Genomic DNA, 21,547 nt, shown 5'->3' on the forward strand with positions numbered 1-21,547 from the left:
TTCAAATGGCGCCCTGGACCGTAGGGGGATTATGGGTAAAATGGCTTGTTCCGGGTTAACACGACAATGAACTAAGCTGGTTCACGGCTCCCTATGCGCGTCGTCAAGTTGCGCCAAGCTATGTTGTGATATTAGAGATGGGGACCAGCTTAGACACTGAACACGATCGATCATTTCTTCAGCAGTTACGGAAAAGGGCGAGGTTTGCCGCATACAGTTCATCGATGGCCATATTTGGAGCAGCGGGGAATTTGACAGTTGTATGGAACATGTGTTTGCCTAGCGTGCCAGCAATAAGGCACTGTAGCAGAGGGATATCCGAGCGGACCTGATATTCCTACAGCAGAAATGTTTCACAACCCTTAAAAAATGGCCAAATATTGAGATTGCAGTTGAGTCCATGCTGGCAGCTGAAGTGACATACATGTATTCAGGTAAGGAATATGTGAATATTACAGTGCAACTAAAGCAAGGAACGATTCAAATTAAGTCTGATTCAGCTGCTACATTGACATGTATTTGCTCCTCTAATCAGTAATTCAATCAGTTGTATAGCGACTTGAATATATATGTTGTATGAAATCCTAATGTTACTTTCTTTTGTTTTGGGGATGATAGGGTAGTCTAGTGGGTAAACCGTTCTCCGAAGCCCCAGGTTCTATTCCCCACATGGGTACTGTGTGAAAAGCCCAGATATTGCTGGAATATTGCTAAAAGCCGCGTGAAACCATACTAACTTGCTTACTCATTATATATAGTATTTTGATAACGCTTCCATGACTTGTGTGATTGTCATAATTGATAATTATGAATAGTTCTGTTTTTATGTATAAGAACCTATTTTATGCAATAATTTTGCATTGCCTTGTTTGCCCTTCCTTTTTGATGTAATGCAAACATTCGAGAAAAATACAGGTGAGCCTTGTGGCACTGAAGGAATTCCCGGGTCCATGGTGGAAACTGTGCTTTCTTTAGTGTCATATTTTGGAATCGTCAAGGTTGTGGTAGAACCCTAATGCAAGCTATAATGTGCGTGCCCGTAAACGCAATTATTATCCTGTTCTTGATAGAGATGATAACTAGTGTCCTGGAAGAAGTAAGTTTCATCCCATTTTTCATGCCACCCAGTTGTGAGCACACCATGTGGTATGGTTCTTCAGATATCCGATGCCTGCATTTGTCACATATTTCCAGAGTAGGATATTTTTCAAAGAGGCCGACACAGAGGTAAAGTATTTCGTGGTAAACGTTTTGAACTAATGTGTGATGATAAATGAAGAAAAAAAAGAAATGCCCCGGGTGAGGATCGAACTCACGACCTTCAGATTGCTCTGACATTGGACGTATGACTGATTATGAGACTGACGCGCTACCTACTGCGCTACCGAGGCCTGGTGTGGACGGCGGGGATCGGGCTTTATATTTTTTAGAACTCACCAGTATGCGTCAACAAACGGGTCCATGGTGGAAACTGTGCTTTTTTAAGTGCCATATGTTGGACTCACCTAGGTTGTGGTAGAACCCTAATGCAAGCTATAATGTGCGTGCCCGTAAACGCAATTATTATCCTGTTCTTGATAGAGATGATAACTAGTGTCCTGGAAGAAGTAAGTTTCATCCCATTTTTCATGCCACCCAGTTGTGAGCACACCATGTGGTATGGTTCTTCAGATATCCGATGCCTGCATTTGTCACATATTTCCAGAGTAGGATATTTTTCAAAGAGGCCGACACAGAGGTAAAGTATTTCGTGGTAAACGTTTTGAACTAATGTGTGATGATAAATGAAGACAAAAAAGAAATGCCCCGGGTGAGGATCGAAATCACGACCTTCAGATTGCTCTGACATTGGACGTATGACTGATTATGAGACTGACGCGCTACCTACTGCGCTACCGAGGCCTGGTGTGAACGGCGGGGATCGGGCTTTATATATTTTAGAACTCACCAGTATGCGTCAACAAACGGGTCCATGGTGGAAACTGTGCTTTCTTTAGTGTCATATGTTGGAATCGTCAAGGTTGTGGTAGAACCCTAATGCAAGCTATAATGTGCGTGCCCGTAAACGCAATTATTATCCTGTTCTTGATAGAGATGATAACTAGTGTCCTGGAAGAAGTAAGTTTCATCCCATTTTTCATGCCACCCAGTTGTGAGCACACCATGTGGTATGGTTCTTCAGATATCCGATGCCTGCATTTGTCACATATTTCCAGAGTAGGATATTTTTCAAAGAGGCCGACACAGAGGTAAAGTATTTCGTGGTAAACGTTTTGAACTAATGTGTGATGATAAATGAAGAAAAAAAAGAAATGCCCCGGGTGAGGATCGAACTCACGACCTTCAGATTGCTCTGACATTGGACGTATGACTGATTATGAGACTGACGCGCTACCTACTGCGCTACCGAGGCCTGGTGTGGACGGCGGGGATCGGGCTTTATATTTTTTAGAACTCACCAGTATGCGTCAACAAACGGGTCCATGGTGGAAACTGTGCTTTTTTAAGTGCCATATGTTGGACTCACCTAGGTTGTGGTAGAACCCTAATGCAAGCTATAATGTGCGTGCCCGTAAACGCAATTATTATCCTGTTCTTGATAGAGATGATAACTAGTGTCCTGGAAGAAGTAAGTTTCATCCCATTTTTCATGCCACCCAGTTGTGAGCACACCATGTGGTATGGTTCTTCAGATATCCGATGCCTGCATTTGTCACATATTTCCAGAGTAGGATATTTTTCAAAGAGGCCGACACAGAGGTAAAGTATTTCGTGGTAAACGTTTTGAACTAATGTGTGATGATAAATGAAGAAAAAAAAGAAATGCCCCGGGTGAGGATCGAACTCACGACCTTCAGATTGCTCTGACATTGGACGTATGACTGATTATGAGACTGACGCGCTACCTACTGCGCTACCGAGGCCTGGTGTGGACGGCGGGGATCGGGCTTTATATTTTTTAGAACTCACCAGTATGCGTCAACAAACGGGTCCATGGTGGAAACTGTGCTTTCTTTAGTGTCATATGTTGGAATCGTCAAGGTTGTGGTAGAACCCTAATGCAAGCTATAATGTGCGTGCCCGTAAACGCAATTATTATCCTGTTCTTGATAGAGATGATAACTAGTGTCCTGGAAGAAGTAAGTTTCATCCCATTTTTCATGCCACCCAGTTGTGAGCACACCATGTGGTATGGTTCTTCAGATATCCGATGCCTGCATTTGTCACATATTTCCAGAGTAGGATATTTTTCAAAGAGGCCGACACAGAGGTAAAGTATTTCGTGGTAAACGTTTTGAACTAATGTGTGTGATAAATGAAGAAAAAAAAGAAATGCCCCGGGTGAGGATCGAACTCACGACCTTCAGATTGCTCTGACATTGGACGTATGACTGATTATGAGACTGACGCGCTACCTACTGCGCTACCGAGGCCTGGTGTGGACGGCGGGGATCGGGCTTTATATTTTTTAGAACTCACCAGTATGCGTCAACAAACGGGTCCATGGTGGAAACTGTGCTTTTTTAAGTGCCATATGTTGGACTCACCTAGGTTGTGGTAGAACCCTAATGCAAGCTATAATGTGCGTGCCCGTAAACGCAATTAATATCCTGTTCTTGATAGAGATGATAACTAGTGTCCTGGAAGAAGTAAGTTTCATCCCATTTTTCATGCCACCCAGTTGTGAGCACACCATGTGGTATGGTTCTTCAGATATCCGATGCCTGCATTTGTCACATATTTCCAGAGTAGGATATTTTTCAAAGAGGCCGACACAGAGGTAAAGTATTTCGTGGTAAACGTTTTGAACTAATGTGTGATGATAAATGAAGAAAAAAAAGAAATGCCCCGGGTGAGGATCGAACTCACGACCTTCAGATTGCTCTGACATTGGACGTATGACTGATTATGAGACTGACGCGCTACCTACTGCGCTACCGAGGCCTGGTGTGGACGGCGGGGATCGGGCTTTATATTTTTTAGAACTCACCAGTATGCGTCAACAAACGGGTCCATGGTGGAAACTGTGCTTTTTTAAGTGCCATATGTTGGACTCACCTAGGTTGTGGTAGAACCCTAATGCAAGCTATAATGTGCGTGCCCGTAAACGCAATTATTATCCTGTTCTTGATAGAGATGATAACTAGTGTCCTGGAAGAAGTAAGTTTCATCCCATTTTTCATGCCACCCAGTTGTGAGCACACCATGTGGTATGGTTCTTCAGATATCCGATGCCTGCATTTGTCACATATTTCCAGAGTAGGATATTTTTCAAAGAGGCCGACACAGAGGTAAAGTATTTCGTGGTAAACGTTTTGAACTAATGTGTGATGATAAATGAAGAAAAAAAAGAAATGCCCCGGGTGAGGATCGAACTCACGACCTTCAGATTGCTCTGACATTGGACGTATGACTGATTATGAGACTGACGCGCTACCTACTGCGCTACCGAGGCCTGGTGTGGACGGCGGGGATCGGGCTTTATATTTTTTAGAACTCACCAGTATGCGTCAACAAACGGGTCCATGGTGGAAACTGTGCTTTCTTTAGTGTCATATGTTGGAATCGTCAAGGTTGTGGTAGAACCCTAATGCAAGCTATAATGTGCGTGCCCGTAAACGCAATTATTATCCTGTTCTTGATAGAGATGATAACTAGTGTCCTGGAAGAAGTAAGTTTCATCCCATTTTTCATGCCACCCAGTTGTGAGCACACCATGTGGTATGGTTCTTCAGATATCCGATGCCTGCATTTGTCACATATTTCCAGAGTAGGATATTTTTCAAAGAGGCCGACACAGAGGTAAAGTATTTCGTGGTAAACGTTTTGAACTAATGTGTGTGATAAATGAAGAAAAAAAAGAAATGCCCCGGGTGAGGATCGAACTCACGACCTTCAGATTGCTCTGACATTGGACGTATGACTGATTATGAGACTGACGCGCTACCTACTGCGCTACCGAGGCCTGGTGTGGACGGCGGGGATCGGGCTTTATATTTTTTAGAACTCACCAGTATGCGTCAACAAACGGGTCCATGGTGGAAACTGTGCTTTTTTAAGTGCCATATGTTGGACTCACCTAGGTTGTGGTAGAACCCTAATGCAAGCTATAATGTGCGTGCCCGTAAACGCAATTAATATCCTGTTCTTGATAGAGATGATAACTAGTGTCCTGGAAGAAGTAAGTTTCATCCCATTTTTCATGCCACCCAGTTGTGAGCACACCATGTGGTATGGTTCTTCAGATATCCGATGCCTGCATTTGTCACATATTTCCAGAGTAGGATATTTTTCAAAGAGGCCGACACAGAGGTAAAGTATTTCGTGGTAAACGTTTTGAACTAATGTGTGATGATAAATGAAGAAAAAAAAGAAATGCCCCGGGTGAGGATCGAACTCACGACCTTCAGATTGCTCTGACATTGGACGTATGACTGATTATGAGACTGACGCGCTACCTACTGCGCTACCGAGGCCTGGTGTGGACGGCGGGGATCGGGCTTTATATTTTTTAGAACTCACCAGTATGCGTCAACAAACGGGTCCATGGTGGAAACTGTGCTTTTTTAAGTGCCATATGTTGGACTCACCTAGGTTGTGGTAGAACCCTAATGCAAGCTATAATGTGCGTGCCCGTAAACGCAATTATTATCCTGTTCTTGATAGAGATGATAACTAGTGTCCTGGAAGAAGTAAGTTTCATCCCATTTTTCATGCCACCCAGTTGTGAGCACACCATGTGGTATGGTTCTTCAGATATCCGATGCCTGCATTTGTCACATATTTCCAGAGTAGGATATTTTTCAAAGAGGCCGACACAGAGGTAAAGTATTTCGTGGTAAACGTTTTGAACTAATGTGTGATGATAAATGAAGAAAAAAAAGAAATGCCCCGGGTGAGGATCGAACTCACGACCTTCAGATTGCTCTGACATTGGACGTATGACTGATTATGAGACTGACGCGCTACCTACTGCGCTACCGAGGCCTGGTGTGGACGGCGGGGATCGGGCTTTATATTTTTTAGAACTCACCAGTATGCGTCAACAAACGGGTCCATGGTGGAAACTGTGCTTTCTTTAGTGTCATATGTTGGAATCGTCAAGGTTGTGGTAGAACCCTAATGCAAGCTATAATGTGCGTGCCCGTAAACGCAATTATTATCCTGTTCTTGATAGAGATGATAACTAGTGTCCTGGAAGAAGTAAGTTTCATCCCATTTTTCATGCCACCCAGTTGTGAGCACACCATGTGGTATGGTTCTTCAGATATCCGATGCCTGCATTTGTCACATATTTCCAGAGTAGGATATTTTTCAAAGAGGCCGACACAGAGGTAAAGTATTTCGTGGTAAACGTTTTGAACTAATGTGTGTGATAAATGAAGAAAAAAAAGAAATGCCCCGGGTGAGGATCGAACTCACGACCTTCAGATTGCTCTGACATTGGACGTATGACTGATTATGAGACTGACGCGCTACCTACTGCGCTACCGAGGCCTGGTGTGGACGGCGGGGATCGGGCTTTATATTTTTTAGAACTCACCAGTATGCGTCAACAAACGGGTCCATGGTGGAAACTGTGCTTTTTTAAGTGCCATATGTTGGACTCACCTAGGTTGTGGTAGAACCCTAATGCAAGCTATAATGTGCGTGCCCGTAAACGCAATTAATATCCTGTTCTTGATAGAGATGATAACTAGTGTCCTGGAAGAAGTAAGTTTCATCCCATTTTTCATGCCACCCAGTTGTGAGCACACCATGTGGTATGGTTCTTCAGATATCCGATGCCTGCATTTGTCACATATTTCCAGAGTAGGATATTTTTCAAAGAGGCCGACACAGAAGTAAAGTATTTCGTGGTAAACGTTTTGAACTAATGTGTGTTGATAAATGAAGAAAAAAAAGAAATGCCCCGGGTGAGGATCGAACTCACGACCTTCAGATTGCTCTGACATTGGACGTATGACTGATTATGAGACTGACGCGCTACCTACTGCGCTACCGAGGCCTGGTGTGGACGGCGGGGATCGGGCTTTATATTTTTTAGAACTCACCAGTATGCGTCAACAAACGGGTCCATGGTGGAAACTGTGCTTTCTTTAGTGTCATATGTTGGAATCGTCAAGGTTGTGGTAGAACCCTAATGCAAGCTATAATGTGCGTGCCCGTAAACGCAATTATTATCCTGTTCTTGATAGAGATGATAACTAGTGTCCTGGAAGAAGTAAGTTTCATCCCATTTTTCATGCCACCCAGTTGTGAGCACACCATGTGGTATGGTTCTTCAGATATCCGATGCCTGCATTTGTCACATATTTCCAGAGTAGGATATTTTTCAAAGAGGCCGACACAGAGGTAAAGTATTTCATGGTAAACGTTTTGAACTAATGTGTGATGATAAATGAAGAAAAAAAAGAAATGCCCCGGGTGAGGATCGAACTCACGACCTTCAGATTGCTCTGACATTGGACGTATGACTGATTATGAGACTGACGCGCTACCTACTGCGCTACCGAGGCCTGGTGTGGACGGCGGGGATCGGGCTTTATATTTTTTAGAACTCACCAGTATGCGTCAACAAACGGGTCCATGGTGGAAACTGTGCTTTCTTTAGTGTCATATGTTGGAATCGTCAAGGTTGTGGTAGAACCCTAATGCAAGCTATAATGTGCGTGCCCGTAAACGCAATTATTATCCTGTTCTTGATAGAGATGATAACTAGTGTCCTGGAAGAAGTAAGTTTCATCCCATTTTTCATGCCACCCAGTTGTGAGCACACCATGTGGTATGGTTCTTCAGATATCCGATGCCTGCATTTGTCACATATTTCCAGAGTAGGATATTTTTCAAAGAGGCCGACACAGAGGTAAAGTATTTCGTGGTAAACGTTTTGAACTAATGTGTGATGATAAATGAAGAAAAAAAAGAAATGCCCCGGGTGAGGATCGAACTCACGACCTTCAGATTGCTCTGACATTGGACGTATGACTGATTATGAGACTGACGCGCTACCTACTGCGCTACCGAGGCCTGGTGTGGACGGCGGGGATCGGGCTTTATATTTTTTAGAACTCACCAGTATGCGTCAACAAACGGGTCCATGGTGGAAACTGTGCTTTCTTTAGTGTCATATGTTGGAATCGTCAAGGTTGTGGTAGAACCCTAATGCAAGCTATAATGTGCGTGCCCGTAAACGCAATTATTATCCTGTTCTTGTAAGAGATGATAACTAGTGTCCTGGAAGAAGTAAGTTTCATCCCATTTTTCATGCCACCCAGTTGTGAGCACACCATGTGGTATGGTTCTTCAGATATCCGATGCCTGCATTTGTCACATATTTCCAGAGTAGGATATTTTTCAAAGAGGCCGACACAGAGGTAAAGTATTTCGTGGTAAACGTTTTGAACTAATGTGTGATGATAAATGAAGAAAAAAAAGAAATGCCCCGGGTGAGGATCGAACTCACAACCTTCAGATTGCTCTGACATTGGACATATGACTGATTATGAGACTGACGCGCTACCTACTGCGCTACCAAGGCCTTGTGTGAACGGCGGGGATCGGGCTTTATATTTTTTAGAACTCACCAGTATGCGTCAACAAACGGGTCCATGGTGGAAACTGTGCTTTTTTAAGTGCCATATGTTGGACTCGTCTAGGTTGTGGTAGAACCCTAATGCAAGCTATAATGTGCGTGCCCGTAAACGCAATTATTATCCTGTTCTTGATAGAGATGATAACTAGTGTCCTGGAAGAAGTAAGTTTCATCCCATTTTTCATGCCACCCAGTTGTGAGCACACCATGTGGTATGGTTCTTCAGATATCCGATGCCTGCATTTGTCACATATTTCCAGAGTAGGATATTTTTCAAAGAGGCCGACACAGAGGTAAAGTATTTCGTGGTAAACGTTTTGAACTAATGTGTGATGATAAATGAAGAAAAAAAAGAAATGCCCCGGGTGAGGATCGAACTCACGACCTTCAGATTGCTCTGACATTGGACGTATGACTGATTATGAGACTGACGCGCTACCTACTGCGCTACCGAGGCCTGGTGTGGACGGCGGGGATCGGGCTTTATATTTTTTAGAACTCACCAGTATGCGTCAACAAACGGGTCCATGGTGGAAACTGTGCTTTCTTTAGTGTCATATGTTGGAATCGTCAAGGTTGTGGTAGAACCCTAATGCAAGCTATAATGTGCGTGCCCGTAAACGCAATTATTATCCTGTTCTTGATAGAGATGATAACTAGTGTCCTGGAAGAAGTAAGTTTCATCCCATTTTTCATGCCACCCAGTTGTGAGCACACCATGTGGTATGGTTCTTCAGATATCCGATGCCTGCATTTGTCACATATTTCCAGAGTAGGATATTTTTCAAAGAGGCCGACACAGAGGTAAAGTATTTCGTGGTAAACGTTTTGAACTAATGTGTGTGATAAATGAAGAAAAAAAAGAAATGCCCCGGGTGAGGATCGAACTCACGACCTTCAGATTGCTCTGACATTGGACGTATGACTGATTATGAGACTGACGCGCTACCTACTGCGCTACCGAGGCCTGGTGTGGACGGCGGGGATCGGGCTTTATATTTTTTAGAACTCACCAGTATGCGTCAACAAACGGGTCCATGGTGGAAACTGTGCTTTCTTTAGTGTCATATGTTGGAATCGTCAAGGTTGTGGTAGAACCCTAATGCAAGCTATAATGTGCGTGCCCGTAAACGCAATTATTATCCTGTTCTTGTAAGAGATGATAACTAGTGTCCTGGAAGAAGTAAGTTTCATCCCATTTTTCATGCCACCCAGTTGTGAGCACACCATGTGGTATGGTTCTTCAGATATCCGATGCCTGCATTTGTCACATATTTCCAGAGTAGGATATTTTTCAAAGAGGCCGACACAGAGGTAAAGTATTTCGTGGTAAACGTTTTGAACTAATGTGTGATGATAAATGAAGAAAAAAAAGAAATGCCCCGGGTGAGGATCGAACTCACAACCTTCAGATTGCTCTGACATTGGACATATGACTGATTATGAGACTGACGCGCTACCTACTGCGCTACCAAGGCCTTGTGTGAACGGCGGGGATCGGGCTTTATATTTTTTAGAACTCACCAGTATGCGTCAACAAACGGGTCCATGGTGGAAACTGTGCTTTTTTAAGTGCCATATGTTGGACTCGTCTAGGTTGTGGTAGAACCCTAATGCAAGCTATAATGTGCGTGCCCGTAAACGCAATTATTATCCTGTTCTTGATAGAGATGATAACTAGTGTCCTGGAAGAAGTAAGTTTCATCCCATTTTTCATGCCACCCAGTTGTGAGCACACCATGTGGTATGGTTCTTCAGATATCCGATGCCTGCATTTGTCACATATTTCCAGAGTAGGATATTTTTCAAAGAGGCCGACACAGAGGTAAAGTATTTCGTGGTAAACGTTTTGAACTAATGTGTGATGATAAATGAAGAAAAAAAAGAAATGCCCCGGGTGAGGATCGAACTCACGACCTTCAGATTGCTCTGACATTGGACGTATGACTGATTATGAGACTGACGCGCTACCTACTGCGCTACCGAGGCCTGGTGTGGACGGCGGGGATCGGGCTTTATATTTTTTAGAACTCACCAGTATGCGTCAACAAACGGGTCCATGGTGGAAACTGTGCTTTCTTTAGTGTCATATGTTGGAATCGTCAAGGTTGTGGTAGAACCCTAATGCAAGCTATAATGTGCGTGCCCGTAAACGCAATTATTATCCTGTTCTTGATAGAGATGATAACTAGTGTCCTGGAAGAAGTAAGTTTCATCCCATTTTTCATGCCACCCAGTTGTGAGCACACCATGTGGTATGGTTCTTCAGATATCCGATGCCTGCATTTGTCACATATTTCCAGAGTAGGATATTTTTCAAAGAGGCCGACACAGAGGTAAAGTATTTCGTGGTAAACGTTTTGAACTAATGTGTGTGATAAATGAAGAAAAAAAAGAAATGCCCCGGGTGAGGATCGAACTCACGACCTTCAGATTGCTCTGACATTGGACGTATGACTGATTATGAGACTGACGCGCTACCTACTGCGCTACCGAGGCCTGGTGTGGACGGCGGGGATCGGGCTTTATATTTTTTAGAACTCACCAGTATGCGTCAACAAACGGGTCCATGGTGGAAACTGTGCTTTTTTAAGTGCCATATGTTGGACTCACCTAGGTTGTGGTAGAACCCTAATGCAAGCTATAATGTGCGTGCCCGTAAACGCAATTAATATCCTGTTCTTGTTAGAGATGATAACTAGTGTCCTGGAAGAAGTAAGTTTCATCCCATTTTTCATGCCACCCAGTTGTGAGCACACCATGTGGTATGGTTCTTCAGATATCCGATGCCTGCATTTGTCACATATTTCCAGAGTAGGATATTTTTCAAAGAGGCCGACACAGAGGTAAAGTATTTCGTGGTAAACGTTTTGAACTAATGTGTGATGATAAATGAAGAAAAAAAAGAAATGCCCCGGGTGAGGATCGAACTCACGACCTTCAGATTGCTCTGACATTGGACGTATGACTGATTATGAGACTGACGCGCTACCTACTGCGCTACCGAGGCCTGGTGTGGACGGCGGGGATCGGGCTTTATATTTTTTAGAACTCACCAGTATGCGTCAACAAACGGGTCCATGGTGGAAACTGTGCTTTCTTTAGTGTCATATGTTGGAATCGTCAAGGTTGTGGTAGAACCCTAATGCAAGCTATAATGTGCGTGCCCGTAAACGCAATTATTATCCTGTTCTTGATAGAGATGATAACTAGTGTCCTGGAAGAAGTAAGTTTCATCCCATTTTTCATGCCACCCAGTTGTGAGCACACCATGTGGTATGGTTCTTCAGATATCCGATGCCTGCATTTGTCACATATTTCCAGAGTAGGATATTTTTCAAAGAGGCCGACACAGAGGTAAAGTATTTCATGGTAAACGTTTTGAACTAATGTGTGATGATAAATGAAGAAAAAAAAGAAATGCCCCGGGTGAGGATCGAACTCACGACCTTCAGATTGCTCTGACATTGGACGTATGACTGATTATGAGACTGACGCGCTACCTACTGCGCTACCGAGGCCTGGTGTGGACGGCGGGGATCGGGCTTTATATTTTTTAGAACTCACCAGTATGCGTCAACAAACGGGTCCATGGTGGAAACTGTGCTTTCTTTAGTGTCATATGTTGGAATCGTCAAGGTTGTGGTAGAACCCTAATGCAAGCTATAATGTGCGTGCCCGTAAACGCAATTATTATCCTGTTCTTGATAGAGATGATAACTAGTGTCCTGGAAGAAGTAAGTTTCATCCCATTTTTCATGCCACCCAGTTGTGAGCACACCATGTGGTATGGTTCTTCAGATATCCGATGCCTGCATTTGTCACATATTTCCAGAGTAGGATATTTTTCAAAGAGGCCGACACAGAGGTAAAGTATTTCGTGGTAAACGTTTTGAACTAATGTGTGATGATAAATGAAGAAAAAAAAGAAATGCCCCGGGTGAGGATCGAACTCACGACCTTCAGATTGCTCTGACATTGGACGTATGACTGATTATGAGACTGACGCGCTACCTACTGCGCTACCGAGGCCTGGTGTGGACGGCGGGGATCGGGCTTTATATTTTTTAGAACTCACCAGTATGCGTCAACAAACGGGTCCATGGTGGAAACTGTGCTTTCTTTAGTGTCATATGTTGGAATCGTCAAGGTTGTGGTAGAACCCTAATGCAAGCTATAATGTGCGTGCCCGTAAACGCAATTATTATCCTGTTCTTGTAAGAGATGATAACTAGTGTCCTGGAAGAAGTAAGTTTCATCCCATTTTTCATGCCACCCAGTTGTGAGCACACCATGTGGTATGGTTCTTCAGATATCCGATGCCTGCATTTGTCACATATTTCCAGAGTAGGATATTTTTCAAAGAGGCCGACACAGAGGTAAAGTATTTCGTGGTAAACGTTTTGAACTAATGTGTGATGATAAATGAAGAAAAAAAAGAAATGCCCCGGGTGAGGATCGAACTCACAACCTTCAGATTGCTCTGACATTGGACATATGACTGATTATGAGACTGACGCGCTACCTACTGCGCTACCAAGGCCTTGTGTGAACGGCGGGGATCGGGCTTTATATTTTTTAGAACTCACCAGTATGCGTCAACAAACGGGTCCATGGTGGAAACTGTGCTTTTTTAAGTGCCATATGTTGGACTCGTCTAGGTTGTGGTAGAACCCTAATGCAAGCTATAATGTGCGTGCCCGTAAACGCAATTATTATCCTGTTCTTGTTAGAGATGATAACTAGTGTCCTGGAAGAAGTAAGTTCCATCCCATTTTTCATGCCACCAAGTTGTGAGCACACCATGTGGTATGGTTCTTCAGATATCCGATGCCTGCATTTGTCACATATTTCCAGAGTAGGATATTTTTCAAAGAGGCCGACACAGAGGTAAAGTATTTCGTGGTAAACGTTTTGAACTAATGTGTGATGATAAATGAAGACAAAAAAGAAATGCCCCGGGTGAGGATCGAACTCACGACCTTCAGATTGCTCTGACATTGGACGTATGACTGATTATGAGACTGACGCGCTACCTACTGCGCTACCGAGGCCTGGTGTGGACGGCGGGGATCGGGCTTTATATTTTTTAGAACTCACCAGTATGCGTCAACAAACGGGTCCATGGTGGAAACTGTGCTTTCTTTAGTGTCATATGTTGGAATCGTCAAGGTTGTGGTAGAACCCTAATGCAAGCTATAATGTGCGTGCCCGTAAACGCAATTATTATCCTGTTCTTGTAAGAGATGATAACTAGTGTCCTGGAAGAAGTAAGTTTCATCCCATTTTTCATGCCACCCAGTTGTGAGCACACCATGTGGTATGGTTCTTCAGATATCCGATGCCTGCATTTGTCACATATTTCCAGAGTAGGATATTTTTCAAAGAGGCCGACACAGAGGTAAAGTATTTCGTGGTAAACGTTTTGAACTAATGTGTGATGATAAATGAAGAAAAAAAAGAAATGCCCCGGGTGAGGATCGAACTCACAACCTTCAGATTGCTCTGACATTGGACATATGACTGATTATGAGACTGACGCGCTACCTACTGCGCTACCAAGGCCTTGTGTGAACGGCGGGGATCGGGCTTTATATTTTTTAGAACTCACCAGTATGCGTCAACAAACGGGTCCATGGTGGAAACTGTGCTTTTTTAAGTGCCATATGTTGGACTCGTCTAGGTTGTGGTAGAACCCTAATGCAAGCTATAATGTGCGTGCCCGTAAACGCAATTATTATCCTGTTCTTGTTAGAGATGATAACTAGTGTCCTGGAAGAAGTAAGTTCCATCCCATTTTTCATGCCACCAAGTTGTGAGCACACCATGTGGTATGGTTCTTCAGATATCCGATGCCTGCATTTGTCACATATTTCCAGAGTAGGATATTTTTCAAAGAGGCCGACACAGAGGTAAAGTATTTCGTGGTAAACGTTTTGAACTAATGTGTGATGATAAATGAAGACAAAAAAGAAATGCCCCGGGTGAGGATCGAACTCACGACCTTCAGATTGCTCTGACATTGGACGTATGACTGATTATGAGACTGACGCGCTACCTACTGCGCTACCGAGGCCTGGTGTGGACGGCGGGGATCGGGCTTTATATTTTTTAGAACTCACCAGTATGCGTCAACAAACGGGTCCATGGTGGAAACTGTGCTTTCTTTAGTGTCATATGTTGGAATCGTCAAGGTTGTGGTAGAACCCTAATGCAAGCTATAATGTGCGTGCCCGTAAACGCAATTATTATCCTGTTCTTGTAAGAGATGATAACTAGTGTCCTGGAAGAAGTAAGTTTCATCCCATTTTTCATGCCACCCAGTTGTGAGCACACCATGTGGTATGGTTCTTCAGATATCCGATGCCTGCATTTGTCACATATTTCCAGAGTAGGATATTTTTCAAAGAGGCCGACACAGAGGTAAAGTATTTCGTGGTAAACGTTTTGAACTAATGTGTGATGATAAATGAAGAAAAAAAAGAAATGCCCCGGGTGAGGATCGAACTCACAACCTTCAGATTGCTCTGACATTGGACATATGACTGATTATGAGACTGACGCGCTACCTACTGCGCTACCAAGGCCTTGTGTGAACGGCGGGGATCGGGCTTTATATTTTTTAGAACTCACCAGTATGCGTCAACAAACGGGTCCATGGTGGAAACTGTGCTTTTTTAAGTGCCATATGTTGGACTCGTCTAGGTTGTGGTAGAACCCTAATGCAAGCTATAATGTGCGTGCCCGTAAACGCAATTATTATCCTGTTCTTGTTAGAGATGATAACTAGTGTCCTGGAAGAAGTAAGTTCCATCCCATTTTTCATGCCACCAAGTTGTGAGCACACCATGTGGTATGGTTCTTCAGATATCCGATGCCTGCATTTGTCACATATTTCCAGAGTAGGATATTTTTCAAAGAGGCCGACACAGAGGTAAAGTATTTCGTGGTAAACGTTTTGAACTAATGTGTGATGATAAATGAAGACAAAAAAGAAATGCCCCGGGTGAGGATCGAACTCACGACCTTCAGATTGCTCTGACATTGGACGTATGACTGATTATGAGACTGACGCGCTACCTACTGCGCTACCGAGGCCTGGTGTGGACGGCGGGGATCGGGCTTTATATTTTTTAGAACTCACCAGTATGCGTCAACAAACGGGTCCATGGTGGAAACTGTGCTTTTTTAAGTGTCATATGTTGGAATCGTCAAGGTTGTGGTAGAACCCTAATGCAAGCTATAATGTGCGTGCCCGTAAACGCAATTAATATCCTGTTCTTGATAAGAGATGATAACTAGTGTCCTGGAAGAAGTAAGTTCCATCCCATTTTTCATGCCACCCAGTTGTGAGCACACCATGTGGTATGGTTCTTCAGATATCCGATGCCTGCATTTGTCACATATTTCCAGAGTAGGATATTTTTCAAAGAGGCCGACACAGAGGTAAAGTATTTCGTGGTAAACGTTTTGAACTAATGTGTGATGATAAATGAAGACAAAAAAGAAATGCCCCGGGTGAGGATCGAACTCACGACCTTCAGATTGCTCTGACATTGGACGTATGACTGATTATGAGACTGACGCGCTACCTACTGCGCTACCGAGGCCTGGTGTGGACGGCGGGGATCGGGCTTTATATTTTTTAGAACTCACCAGTATGCGTCAACAAACGGGTCCATGGTGGAAACTGTGCTTTTTTAAGTGTCATATGTTGGAATCGTCAAGGTTGTGGTAGAACCCTAATGCAAGCTATAATGTGCGTGCCCGTAAACGCAATTAATATCCTGTTCTTGATAAGAGATGATAACTAGTGTCCTGGAAGAAGTAAGTTCCATCCCATTTTTCATGCCACCCAGTTGTGAGCACACCATGTGGTATGGTTCTTCAGATATCCGATGCCTGCATTTGTCACATATTTCCAGAGTAGGATATTTTTCAAAGAGGCCGACACAGAGGTAAAGTATTTCGTGGTAAACGTTTTGAACTAATGTGTGATGATAAATGAAGAAAAAAAAGAAATGCCCCGGGTGAGGATCGAACTCACGACCTTCAGATTGCTCTGACATTGGACGTATGACTGATTATGAGACTGACGCGCTACCTACTGCGCTACCGAGGCCTGGTGTGGACGGCGGGGATCGGGCTTTATATATTTTAGAACTCACCAGTATGCGTCAACAAACGGGTCCATGGTGGAAACTGTGCTTTCTTTAGTGTCATATGTTGGAATCGTCAAGGTTGTGGTAGAACCCTAATGCAAGCTATAATGTGCGTGCCCGTAAACGCAATTATTATCCTGTTCTTGTTAGAGATGATAACTAGTGTCCTGGAAGAAGTAAGTTCCATCCCATTTTTCATGCCACCCAGTTGTGAGCACACCATGTGGTATGGTTCTTCAGATATCCGATGCCTGCATTTGTCACATATTTCCAGAGTAGGATATTTTTCAAAGAGGCCGACACAGAGGTAAAGTATTTCGTGGTAAACGTTTTGAACTAATGTGTGATGATAAATGAAGAAAAAAAAGAAATGCCCCGGGTGAGGATCGAACTCACGACCTTCAGATTGCTCTGACATTGGACGTATGACTGATTATGAGACTGACGCGCTACCTACTGCGCTACCGAGGCCTGGTGTGGACGGCGGGGATCGGGCTTTATATTTTTTAGAACTCACCAGTATGCGTCAACAAACGGGTCCATGGTGGAAACTGTGCTTTCTTTAGTGTCATATGTTGGAATCGTCAAGGTTGTGGTAGAACCCTAATGCAAGCTATAATGTGCGTGCCCGTAAACGCAATTATTATCCTGTTCTTGTTAGAGATGATAACTAGTGTCCTGGAAGAAGTAAGTTCCATCCCATTTTTCATGCCACCCAGTTGTGAGCACACCATGTGGTATGGTTCTTCAGATATCCGATGCCTGCATTTGTCACATATTTCCAGAGTAGGATATTTTTCAAAGAGGCCGACACAGAGGTAAAGTATTTCGTGGTAAACGTTTTGAACTAATGTGTGATGATAAATGAAGAAAAAAAAGAAATGCCCCGGGTGAGGATCGAACTCACGACCTTCAGATTGCTCTGACATTGGACGTATGACTGATTATGAGACTGACGCGCTACCTACTGCGCTACCGAGGCCTGGTGTGGACGGCGGGGATCTGGCTTTATATTTTTTAGAACTCACCAGTATGCGTCAACAAACGGGTCCATGGTGGAAACTGTGCTTTTTTAAGTGCCATATGTTGGACTCACCTAGGTTGTGGTAGAACCCTAATGCTAGCTATAATGTGCGTGCCCGTAAACGCAATTAATATCGTGTTCTTGATAAGAGATGATAACTAGTGTCCTGGAAGAAGTAAGTTCCATCCCATTTTTCATGCCACCCAGTTGTGAGCACACCATGTGGTATGGTTCTTCAGATATCCGATGCCTGCATTTGTCACATATTTCCAGAGTAGGATATTTTTCAAAGAGGCCGACACAGAGGTAAAGTATTTCGTGGTAAACGTTTTGAACTAATGTGTGATGATAAATGAAGAAAAAAAAGAAATGCCCCGGGTGAGGATCGAACTCACGACCTTCAGATTGCTCTGACATTGGACGTATGACTGATTATGAGACTGACGCGCTACCTACTGCGCTACCGAGGCCTGGTGTGGACGGCGGGGATCGGGCTTTATATTTTTTAGAACTCACCAGTATGCGTCAACAAACGGGTCCATGGTGGAAACTGTGCTTTTTTAAGTGCCATATGTTGGACTCACCTAGGTTGTGGTAGAACCCTAATGCAAGCTATAATGTGCGTGCCCGTAAACGCAATTAATATCCTGTTCTTGATAAGAGATGATAACTAGTGTCCTGGAAGAAGTAAGTTCCATCCCATTTTTCATGCCACCCAGTTGTGAGCACACCATGTGGTATGGTTCTTCAGATATCCGATGCCTGCATTTGTCACATATTTCCAGAGTAGGATATTTTTCAAAGAGGCCGACACAGAGGTAAAGTATTTCGTGGTAAACGTTTTGAACTAATGTGTGATGATAAATGAAGAAAAAAAAGAAATGCCCCGGGTGAGGATCGAACTCACAACCTTCAGATTGCTCTGACATTGGACGTATGACTGATTATGAGACTGACGCGCTACCTACTGCGCTGCCGAGGCCTTGTGTGAACGGCGGGAATCGGGCTTTATATTTTTTAGAACTCACCAGTATGCGTCAACAAACGGGTCCATGGTGGAAACTGTACTTTTTTAAGTGCCATATGTTGGACTCGTCTAGGTTGTGGTAGAACCCTAATGCAAGCTATAATGTGTGTGCCCGTAAACGCAATTATTATCCTGTTCTTGTTAGAGATGATAACTAGTGTCCTGGAAGAAGTAAGTTCCATCCCATTTTTCATGCCACCCAGTTGTGAGCACACCATGTGGTATGGTTCTTCAGATATCCGATGCCTGCATTTGTCACATATTTCCAGAGTAGGATATTTTTCAAAGAGGCCGACACAGAGGTAAAGTATTTCGTGGTAAACGTTTTGAACTAATGTGTGATGATAAATGAAGAAAAAAAAGAAATGCCCCGGGTGATGATCGAACTCACGACCTTCAGATTGCTCTGACATTGGACGTATGACTGATTATGAGACTGACGCGCTACCTACTGCGCTACCGAGGCCTGGTGTGGACGGCGGGGATCGGGCTTTATATTTTTTAGAACTCACCAGTATGCGTCAACAAACGGGTCCATGGTGGAAACTGTGCTTTCTTTAGTGTCATATGTTGGAATCGTCAAGGTTGTGGTAGAACCCTAATGCAAGCTATAATGTGCGTGCCCGTAAACGCAATTATTATCCTGTTCTTGTTAGAGATGATAACTAGTGTCCTGGAAGAAGTAAGTTCCATCCCATTTTTCATGCCACCCAGTTGTGAGCACACCATGTGGTATGGTTCTTCAGATATCCGATGCCTGCATTTGTCACATATTTCCAGAGTAGGATATTTTTCAAAGAGGCCGACACAGAGGTAAAGTATTTCGTGGTAAACGTTTTGAACTAATGTGTGATGATAAATGAAGAAAAAAAAGAAATGCCCCGGGTGAGGATCGAACTCACGACCTTCAGATTGCTCTGACATTGGACGTATGACTGATTATGAGACTGACGCGCTACCTACTGCGCTACCGAGGCCTGGTGTGGACAGCGGGGATCGGGCTTTATATTTTTTAGAACTCACCAGTATGCGTCAACAAACGGGTCCATGGTGGAAACTGTGCTTTTTTAAGTGCCATATGTTGGACTCACCTAGGTTGTGGTAGAACCCTAATGCTAGCTATAATGTGCGTGCCCGTAAACGCAATTAATATCGTGTTCTTGATAAGAGATGATAACTAGTGTCCTGGAAGAAGTAAGTTCCATCCCATTTTTCATGCCACCCAGTTGTGAGCACACCATGTGGTATGGTTCTTCAGATATCCGATGCCTGCATTTGTCACATATTTCCAGAGTAGGATATTTTTCAAAGAGGCCGACACAGAGGTAAAGTATTTCGTGGTAAACGTTTTGAACTAATGTGTGATGATAAATGAAGAAAAAAAAGAAATGCCCCGGGTGAGGATCGAACTCACAACCTTCAGATTGCTCTGACATTGGACGTATGACTGATTATGAGACTGACGCGCTACCTACTGCGCTGCCGAGGCCTTGTGTGAACGGCGGGAATCGGGCTTTATATTTTTTAGAACTCACCAGTATGCGTCAACAAACGGGTCCATGGTGGAAACTGTGCTTTTTTAAGTGCCATATGTTGGACTCACCTAGGTTGTGGTAGAACCCTAATGCTAGCTATAATGTGCGTGCCCGTAAACGCAATTAATATCGTGTTCTTGATAAGAGATGATAACTAGTGTCCTGGAAGAAGTAAGTTCCATCCCATTTTTCATGCCACCCAGTTGTGAGCACACCATGTGGTATGGTTCTTCAGATATCCGATGCCTGCATTTGTCACATATTTCCAGAGTAGGATATTTTTCAAAGAGGCCGACACAGAGGTAAAGTATTTCGTGGTAAACGTTTTGAACTAATGTGTGATGATAAATGAAGAAAAAAAAGAAATGCCCCGGGTGAGGATCGAACTCACGACCTTCAGATTGCTCTGACATTGGACGTATGACTGATTATGAGACTGACGCGCTACCTACTGCGCTACCGAGGCCTGGTGTGGACGGCGGGGATCGGGCTTTATATTTTTTAGAACTCACCAGTATGCGTCAACAAACGGGTCCATGGTGGAAACTGTGCTTTTTTAAGTGCCATATGTTGGACTCACCTAGGTTGTGGTAGAACCCTAATGCAAGCTATAATGTGCGTGCCCGTAAACGCAATTAATATCCTGTTCTTGATAAGAGATGATAACTAGTGTCCTGGAAGAAGTAAGTTCCATCCCATTTTTCATGCCACCCAGTTGTGAGCACACCATGTGGTATGGTTCTTCAGATATCCGATGCCTGCATTTGTCACATATTTCCAGAGTAGGATATTTTTCAAAGAGGCCGACACAGAGGTAAAGTATTTCGTGGTAAACGTTTTGAACTAATGTGTGATGATAAATGAAGAAAAAAAAGAAATGCCCCGGGTGAGGATCGAACTCACAACCTTCAGATTGCTCTGACATTGGACGTATGACTGATTATGAGACTGACGCGCTACCTACTGCGCTGCCGAGGCCTTGTGTGAACGGCGGGAATCGGGCTTTATATTTTTTAGAACTCACCAGTATGCGTCAACAAACGGGTCCATGGTGGAAACTGTACTTTTTTAAGTGCCATATGTTGGACTCGTCTAGGTTGTGGTAGAACCCTAATGCAAGCTATAATGTGTGTGCCCGTAAACGCAATTATTATCCTGTTCTTGTTAGAGATGATAACTAGTGTCCTGGAAGAAGTAAGTTCC

General features: G+C 43.7%; 40 non-coding genes across 40 annotated transcripts; all 40 read right to left on the reverse strand.

Moving 5' to 3' along the window:
• Positions 1-1,291: 1,291 nt before the first annotated feature.
• Trnam-cau (transfer RNA methionine (anticodon CAU)) lies at positions 1,292-1,391 on the reverse strand. Its single transcript has 2 exons — positions 1,355-1,391; positions 1,292-1,327 (listed from the first exon to the last, which is right to left on the reverse strand). It is a non-coding gene; the product is annotated as a tRNA-Met (tRNA).
• Positions 1,392-1,802: 411 nt separating this feature from the next.
• On the reverse strand, positions 1,803-1,902 carry Trnam-cau (transfer RNA methionine (anticodon CAU)). Its single transcript has 2 exons — positions 1,866-1,902; positions 1,803-1,838 (listed from the first exon to the last, which is right to left on the reverse strand). It is a non-coding gene; the product is annotated as a tRNA-Met (tRNA).
• Positions 1,903-2,313: 411 nt separating this feature from the next.
• Positions 2,314-2,413, reverse strand: Trnam-cau (transfer RNA methionine (anticodon CAU)). The gene is made up of 2 exons: positions 2,377-2,413; positions 2,314-2,349 (listed from the first exon to the last, which is right to left on the reverse strand). It is a non-coding gene; the product is annotated as a tRNA-Met (tRNA).
• Positions 2,414-2,824: 411 nt separating this feature from the next.
• Trnam-cau (transfer RNA methionine (anticodon CAU)) lies at positions 2,825-2,924 on the reverse strand. Its single transcript has 2 exons — positions 2,888-2,924; positions 2,825-2,860 (listed from the first exon to the last, which is right to left on the reverse strand). It is a non-coding gene; the product is annotated as a tRNA-Met (tRNA).
• A 410-nt stretch (positions 2,925-3,334) lies between these two features.
• On the reverse strand, positions 3,335-3,434 carry Trnam-cau (transfer RNA methionine (anticodon CAU)). The gene is made up of 2 exons: positions 3,398-3,434; positions 3,335-3,370 (listed from the first exon to the last, which is right to left on the reverse strand). It is a non-coding gene; the product is annotated as a tRNA-Met (tRNA).
• A 411-nt stretch (positions 3,435-3,845) lies between these two features.
• On the reverse strand, positions 3,846-3,945 carry Trnam-cau (transfer RNA methionine (anticodon CAU)). The gene is made up of 2 exons: positions 3,909-3,945; positions 3,846-3,881 (listed from the first exon to the last, which is right to left on the reverse strand). It is a non-coding gene; the product is annotated as a tRNA-Met (tRNA).
• A 411-nt stretch (positions 3,946-4,356) lies between these two features.
• On the reverse strand, positions 4,357-4,456 carry Trnam-cau (transfer RNA methionine (anticodon CAU)). The gene is made up of 2 exons: positions 4,420-4,456; positions 4,357-4,392 (listed from the first exon to the last, which is right to left on the reverse strand). It is a non-coding gene; the product is annotated as a tRNA-Met (tRNA).
• Positions 4,457-4,866: 410 nt separating this feature from the next.
• Positions 4,867-4,966, reverse strand: Trnam-cau (transfer RNA methionine (anticodon CAU)). Its single transcript has 2 exons — positions 4,930-4,966; positions 4,867-4,902 (listed from the first exon to the last, which is right to left on the reverse strand). It is a non-coding gene; the product is annotated as a tRNA-Met (tRNA).
• Positions 4,967-5,377: 411 nt separating this feature from the next.
• Positions 5,378-5,477, reverse strand: Trnam-cau (transfer RNA methionine (anticodon CAU)). The gene is made up of 2 exons: positions 5,441-5,477; positions 5,378-5,413 (listed from the first exon to the last, which is right to left on the reverse strand). It is a non-coding gene; the product is annotated as a tRNA-Met (tRNA).
• Positions 5,478-5,888: 411 nt separating this feature from the next.
• Trnam-cau (transfer RNA methionine (anticodon CAU)) lies at positions 5,889-5,988 on the reverse strand. Its single transcript has 2 exons — positions 5,952-5,988; positions 5,889-5,924 (listed from the first exon to the last, which is right to left on the reverse strand). It is a non-coding gene; the product is annotated as a tRNA-Met (tRNA).
• Positions 5,989-6,398: 410 nt separating this feature from the next.
• Positions 6,399-6,498, reverse strand: Trnam-cau (transfer RNA methionine (anticodon CAU)). The gene is made up of 2 exons: positions 6,462-6,498; positions 6,399-6,434 (listed from the first exon to the last, which is right to left on the reverse strand). It is a non-coding gene; the product is annotated as a tRNA-Met (tRNA).
• Positions 6,499-6,909: 411 nt separating this feature from the next.
• Positions 6,910-7,009, reverse strand: Trnam-cau (transfer RNA methionine (anticodon CAU)). Its single transcript has 2 exons — positions 6,973-7,009; positions 6,910-6,945 (listed from the first exon to the last, which is right to left on the reverse strand). It is a non-coding gene; the product is annotated as a tRNA-Met (tRNA).
• Positions 7,010-7,420: 411 nt separating this feature from the next.
• On the reverse strand, positions 7,421-7,520 carry Trnam-cau (transfer RNA methionine (anticodon CAU)). Its single transcript has 2 exons — positions 7,484-7,520; positions 7,421-7,456 (listed from the first exon to the last, which is right to left on the reverse strand). It is a non-coding gene; the product is annotated as a tRNA-Met (tRNA).
• A 411-nt stretch (positions 7,521-7,931) lies between these two features.
• On the reverse strand, positions 7,932-8,031 carry Trnam-cau (transfer RNA methionine (anticodon CAU)). Its single transcript has 2 exons — positions 7,995-8,031; positions 7,932-7,967 (listed from the first exon to the last, which is right to left on the reverse strand). It is a non-coding gene; the product is annotated as a tRNA-Met (tRNA).
• Positions 8,032-8,442: 411 nt separating this feature from the next.
• On the reverse strand, positions 8,443-8,542 carry Trnam-cau (transfer RNA methionine (anticodon CAU)). Its single transcript has 2 exons — positions 8,506-8,542; positions 8,443-8,478 (listed from the first exon to the last, which is right to left on the reverse strand). It is a non-coding gene; the product is annotated as a tRNA-Met (tRNA).
• A 411-nt stretch (positions 8,543-8,953) lies between these two features.
• Positions 8,954-9,053, reverse strand: Trnam-cau (transfer RNA methionine (anticodon CAU)). Its single transcript has 2 exons — positions 9,017-9,053; positions 8,954-8,989 (listed from the first exon to the last, which is right to left on the reverse strand). It is a non-coding gene; the product is annotated as a tRNA-Met (tRNA).
• Positions 9,054-9,463: 410 nt separating this feature from the next.
• Trnam-cau (transfer RNA methionine (anticodon CAU)) lies at positions 9,464-9,563 on the reverse strand. Its single transcript has 2 exons — positions 9,527-9,563; positions 9,464-9,499 (listed from the first exon to the last, which is right to left on the reverse strand). It is a non-coding gene; the product is annotated as a tRNA-Met (tRNA).
• Positions 9,564-9,974: 411 nt separating this feature from the next.
• Positions 9,975-10,074, reverse strand: Trnam-cau (transfer RNA methionine (anticodon CAU)). The gene is made up of 2 exons: positions 10,038-10,074; positions 9,975-10,010 (listed from the first exon to the last, which is right to left on the reverse strand). It is a non-coding gene; the product is annotated as a tRNA-Met (tRNA).
• A 411-nt stretch (positions 10,075-10,485) lies between these two features.
• Positions 10,486-10,585, reverse strand: Trnam-cau (transfer RNA methionine (anticodon CAU)). Its single transcript has 2 exons — positions 10,549-10,585; positions 10,486-10,521 (listed from the first exon to the last, which is right to left on the reverse strand). It is a non-coding gene; the product is annotated as a tRNA-Met (tRNA).
• A 410-nt stretch (positions 10,586-10,995) lies between these two features.
• Trnam-cau (transfer RNA methionine (anticodon CAU)) lies at positions 10,996-11,095 on the reverse strand. Its single transcript has 2 exons — positions 11,059-11,095; positions 10,996-11,031 (listed from the first exon to the last, which is right to left on the reverse strand). It is a non-coding gene; the product is annotated as a tRNA-Met (tRNA).
• Positions 11,096-11,506: 411 nt separating this feature from the next.
• Positions 11,507-11,606, reverse strand: Trnam-cau (transfer RNA methionine (anticodon CAU)). Its single transcript has 2 exons — positions 11,570-11,606; positions 11,507-11,542 (listed from the first exon to the last, which is right to left on the reverse strand). It is a non-coding gene; the product is annotated as a tRNA-Met (tRNA).
• A 411-nt stretch (positions 11,607-12,017) lies between these two features.
• Trnam-cau (transfer RNA methionine (anticodon CAU)) lies at positions 12,018-12,117 on the reverse strand. Its single transcript has 2 exons — positions 12,081-12,117; positions 12,018-12,053 (listed from the first exon to the last, which is right to left on the reverse strand). It is a non-coding gene; the product is annotated as a tRNA-Met (tRNA).
• Positions 12,118-12,528: 411 nt separating this feature from the next.
• Trnam-cau (transfer RNA methionine (anticodon CAU)) lies at positions 12,529-12,628 on the reverse strand. The gene is made up of 2 exons: positions 12,592-12,628; positions 12,529-12,564 (listed from the first exon to the last, which is right to left on the reverse strand). It is a non-coding gene; the product is annotated as a tRNA-Met (tRNA).
• Positions 12,629-13,039: 411 nt separating this feature from the next.
• Trnam-cau (transfer RNA methionine (anticodon CAU)) lies at positions 13,040-13,139 on the reverse strand. Its single transcript has 2 exons — positions 13,103-13,139; positions 13,040-13,075 (listed from the first exon to the last, which is right to left on the reverse strand). It is a non-coding gene; the product is annotated as a tRNA-Met (tRNA).
• Positions 13,140-13,550: 411 nt separating this feature from the next.
• Trnam-cau (transfer RNA methionine (anticodon CAU)) lies at positions 13,551-13,650 on the reverse strand. Its single transcript has 2 exons — positions 13,614-13,650; positions 13,551-13,586 (listed from the first exon to the last, which is right to left on the reverse strand). It is a non-coding gene; the product is annotated as a tRNA-Met (tRNA).
• A 411-nt stretch (positions 13,651-14,061) lies between these two features.
• On the reverse strand, positions 14,062-14,161 carry Trnam-cau (transfer RNA methionine (anticodon CAU)). Its single transcript has 2 exons — positions 14,125-14,161; positions 14,062-14,097 (listed from the first exon to the last, which is right to left on the reverse strand). It is a non-coding gene; the product is annotated as a tRNA-Met (tRNA).
• A 411-nt stretch (positions 14,162-14,572) lies between these two features.
• Positions 14,573-14,672, reverse strand: Trnam-cau (transfer RNA methionine (anticodon CAU)). The gene is made up of 2 exons: positions 14,636-14,672; positions 14,573-14,608 (listed from the first exon to the last, which is right to left on the reverse strand). It is a non-coding gene; the product is annotated as a tRNA-Met (tRNA).
• Positions 14,673-15,083: 411 nt separating this feature from the next.
• On the reverse strand, positions 15,084-15,183 carry Trnam-cau (transfer RNA methionine (anticodon CAU)). The gene is made up of 2 exons: positions 15,147-15,183; positions 15,084-15,119 (listed from the first exon to the last, which is right to left on the reverse strand). It is a non-coding gene; the product is annotated as a tRNA-Met (tRNA).
• Positions 15,184-15,594: 411 nt separating this feature from the next.
• Trnam-cau (transfer RNA methionine (anticodon CAU)) lies at positions 15,595-15,694 on the reverse strand. The gene is made up of 2 exons: positions 15,658-15,694; positions 15,595-15,630 (listed from the first exon to the last, which is right to left on the reverse strand). It is a non-coding gene; the product is annotated as a tRNA-Met (tRNA).
• A 412-nt stretch (positions 15,695-16,106) lies between these two features.
• On the reverse strand, positions 16,107-16,206 carry Trnam-cau (transfer RNA methionine (anticodon CAU)). Its single transcript has 2 exons — positions 16,170-16,206; positions 16,107-16,142 (listed from the first exon to the last, which is right to left on the reverse strand). It is a non-coding gene; the product is annotated as a tRNA-Met (tRNA).
• A 412-nt stretch (positions 16,207-16,618) lies between these two features.
• On the reverse strand, positions 16,619-16,718 carry Trnam-cau (transfer RNA methionine (anticodon CAU)). Its single transcript has 2 exons — positions 16,682-16,718; positions 16,619-16,654 (listed from the first exon to the last, which is right to left on the reverse strand). It is a non-coding gene; the product is annotated as a tRNA-Met (tRNA).
• Positions 16,719-17,129: 411 nt separating this feature from the next.
• Positions 17,130-17,229, reverse strand: Trnam-cau (transfer RNA methionine (anticodon CAU)). The gene is made up of 2 exons: positions 17,193-17,229; positions 17,130-17,165 (listed from the first exon to the last, which is right to left on the reverse strand). It is a non-coding gene; the product is annotated as a tRNA-Met (tRNA).
• Positions 17,230-17,640: 411 nt separating this feature from the next.
• On the reverse strand, positions 17,641-17,740 carry Trnam-cau (transfer RNA methionine (anticodon CAU)). Its single transcript has 2 exons — positions 17,704-17,740; positions 17,641-17,676 (listed from the first exon to the last, which is right to left on the reverse strand). It is a non-coding gene; the product is annotated as a tRNA-Met (tRNA).
• Positions 17,741-18,152: 412 nt separating this feature from the next.
• Trnam-cau (transfer RNA methionine (anticodon CAU)) lies at positions 18,153-18,252 on the reverse strand. The gene is made up of 2 exons: positions 18,216-18,252; positions 18,153-18,188 (listed from the first exon to the last, which is right to left on the reverse strand). It is a non-coding gene; the product is annotated as a tRNA-Met (tRNA).
• A 412-nt stretch (positions 18,253-18,664) lies between these two features.
• On the reverse strand, positions 18,665-18,764 carry Trnam-cau (transfer RNA methionine (anticodon CAU)). Its single transcript has 2 exons — positions 18,728-18,764; positions 18,665-18,700 (listed from the first exon to the last, which is right to left on the reverse strand). It is a non-coding gene; the product is annotated as a tRNA-Met (tRNA).
• Positions 18,765-19,175: 411 nt separating this feature from the next.
• On the reverse strand, positions 19,176-19,275 carry Trnam-cau (transfer RNA methionine (anticodon CAU)). The gene is made up of 2 exons: positions 19,239-19,275; positions 19,176-19,211 (listed from the first exon to the last, which is right to left on the reverse strand). It is a non-coding gene; the product is annotated as a tRNA-Met (tRNA).
• Positions 19,276-19,686: 411 nt separating this feature from the next.
• Positions 19,687-19,786, reverse strand: Trnam-cau (transfer RNA methionine (anticodon CAU)). Its single transcript has 2 exons — positions 19,750-19,786; positions 19,687-19,722 (listed from the first exon to the last, which is right to left on the reverse strand). It is a non-coding gene; the product is annotated as a tRNA-Met (tRNA).
• Positions 19,787-20,198: 412 nt separating this feature from the next.
• Trnam-cau (transfer RNA methionine (anticodon CAU)) lies at positions 20,199-20,298 on the reverse strand. Its single transcript has 2 exons — positions 20,262-20,298; positions 20,199-20,234 (listed from the first exon to the last, which is right to left on the reverse strand). It is a non-coding gene; the product is annotated as a tRNA-Met (tRNA).
• Positions 20,299-20,710: 412 nt separating this feature from the next.
• Positions 20,711-20,810, reverse strand: Trnam-cau (transfer RNA methionine (anticodon CAU)). Its single transcript has 2 exons — positions 20,774-20,810; positions 20,711-20,746 (listed from the first exon to the last, which is right to left on the reverse strand). It is a non-coding gene; the product is annotated as a tRNA-Met (tRNA).
• Positions 20,811-21,222: 412 nt separating this feature from the next.
• Trnam-cau (transfer RNA methionine (anticodon CAU)) lies at positions 21,223-21,322 on the reverse strand. The gene is made up of 2 exons: positions 21,286-21,322; positions 21,223-21,258 (listed from the first exon to the last, which is right to left on the reverse strand). It is a non-coding gene; the product is annotated as a tRNA-Met (tRNA).
• Between the last annotated feature and the right edge of the window lie 225 nt (positions 21,323-21,547).

Source organism: Haliotis cracherodii, unplaced genomic scaffold (genome assembly GCF_022045235.1).
Source record: "Haliotis cracherodii isolate W230 unplaced genomic scaffold, xgHalCrac1.p SCAF_13, whole genome shotgun sequence".
NCBI classification, from domain to species: domain Eukaryota; kingdom Metazoa; phylum Mollusca; class Gastropoda; order Lepetellida; family Haliotidae; genus Haliotis; species Haliotis cracherodii.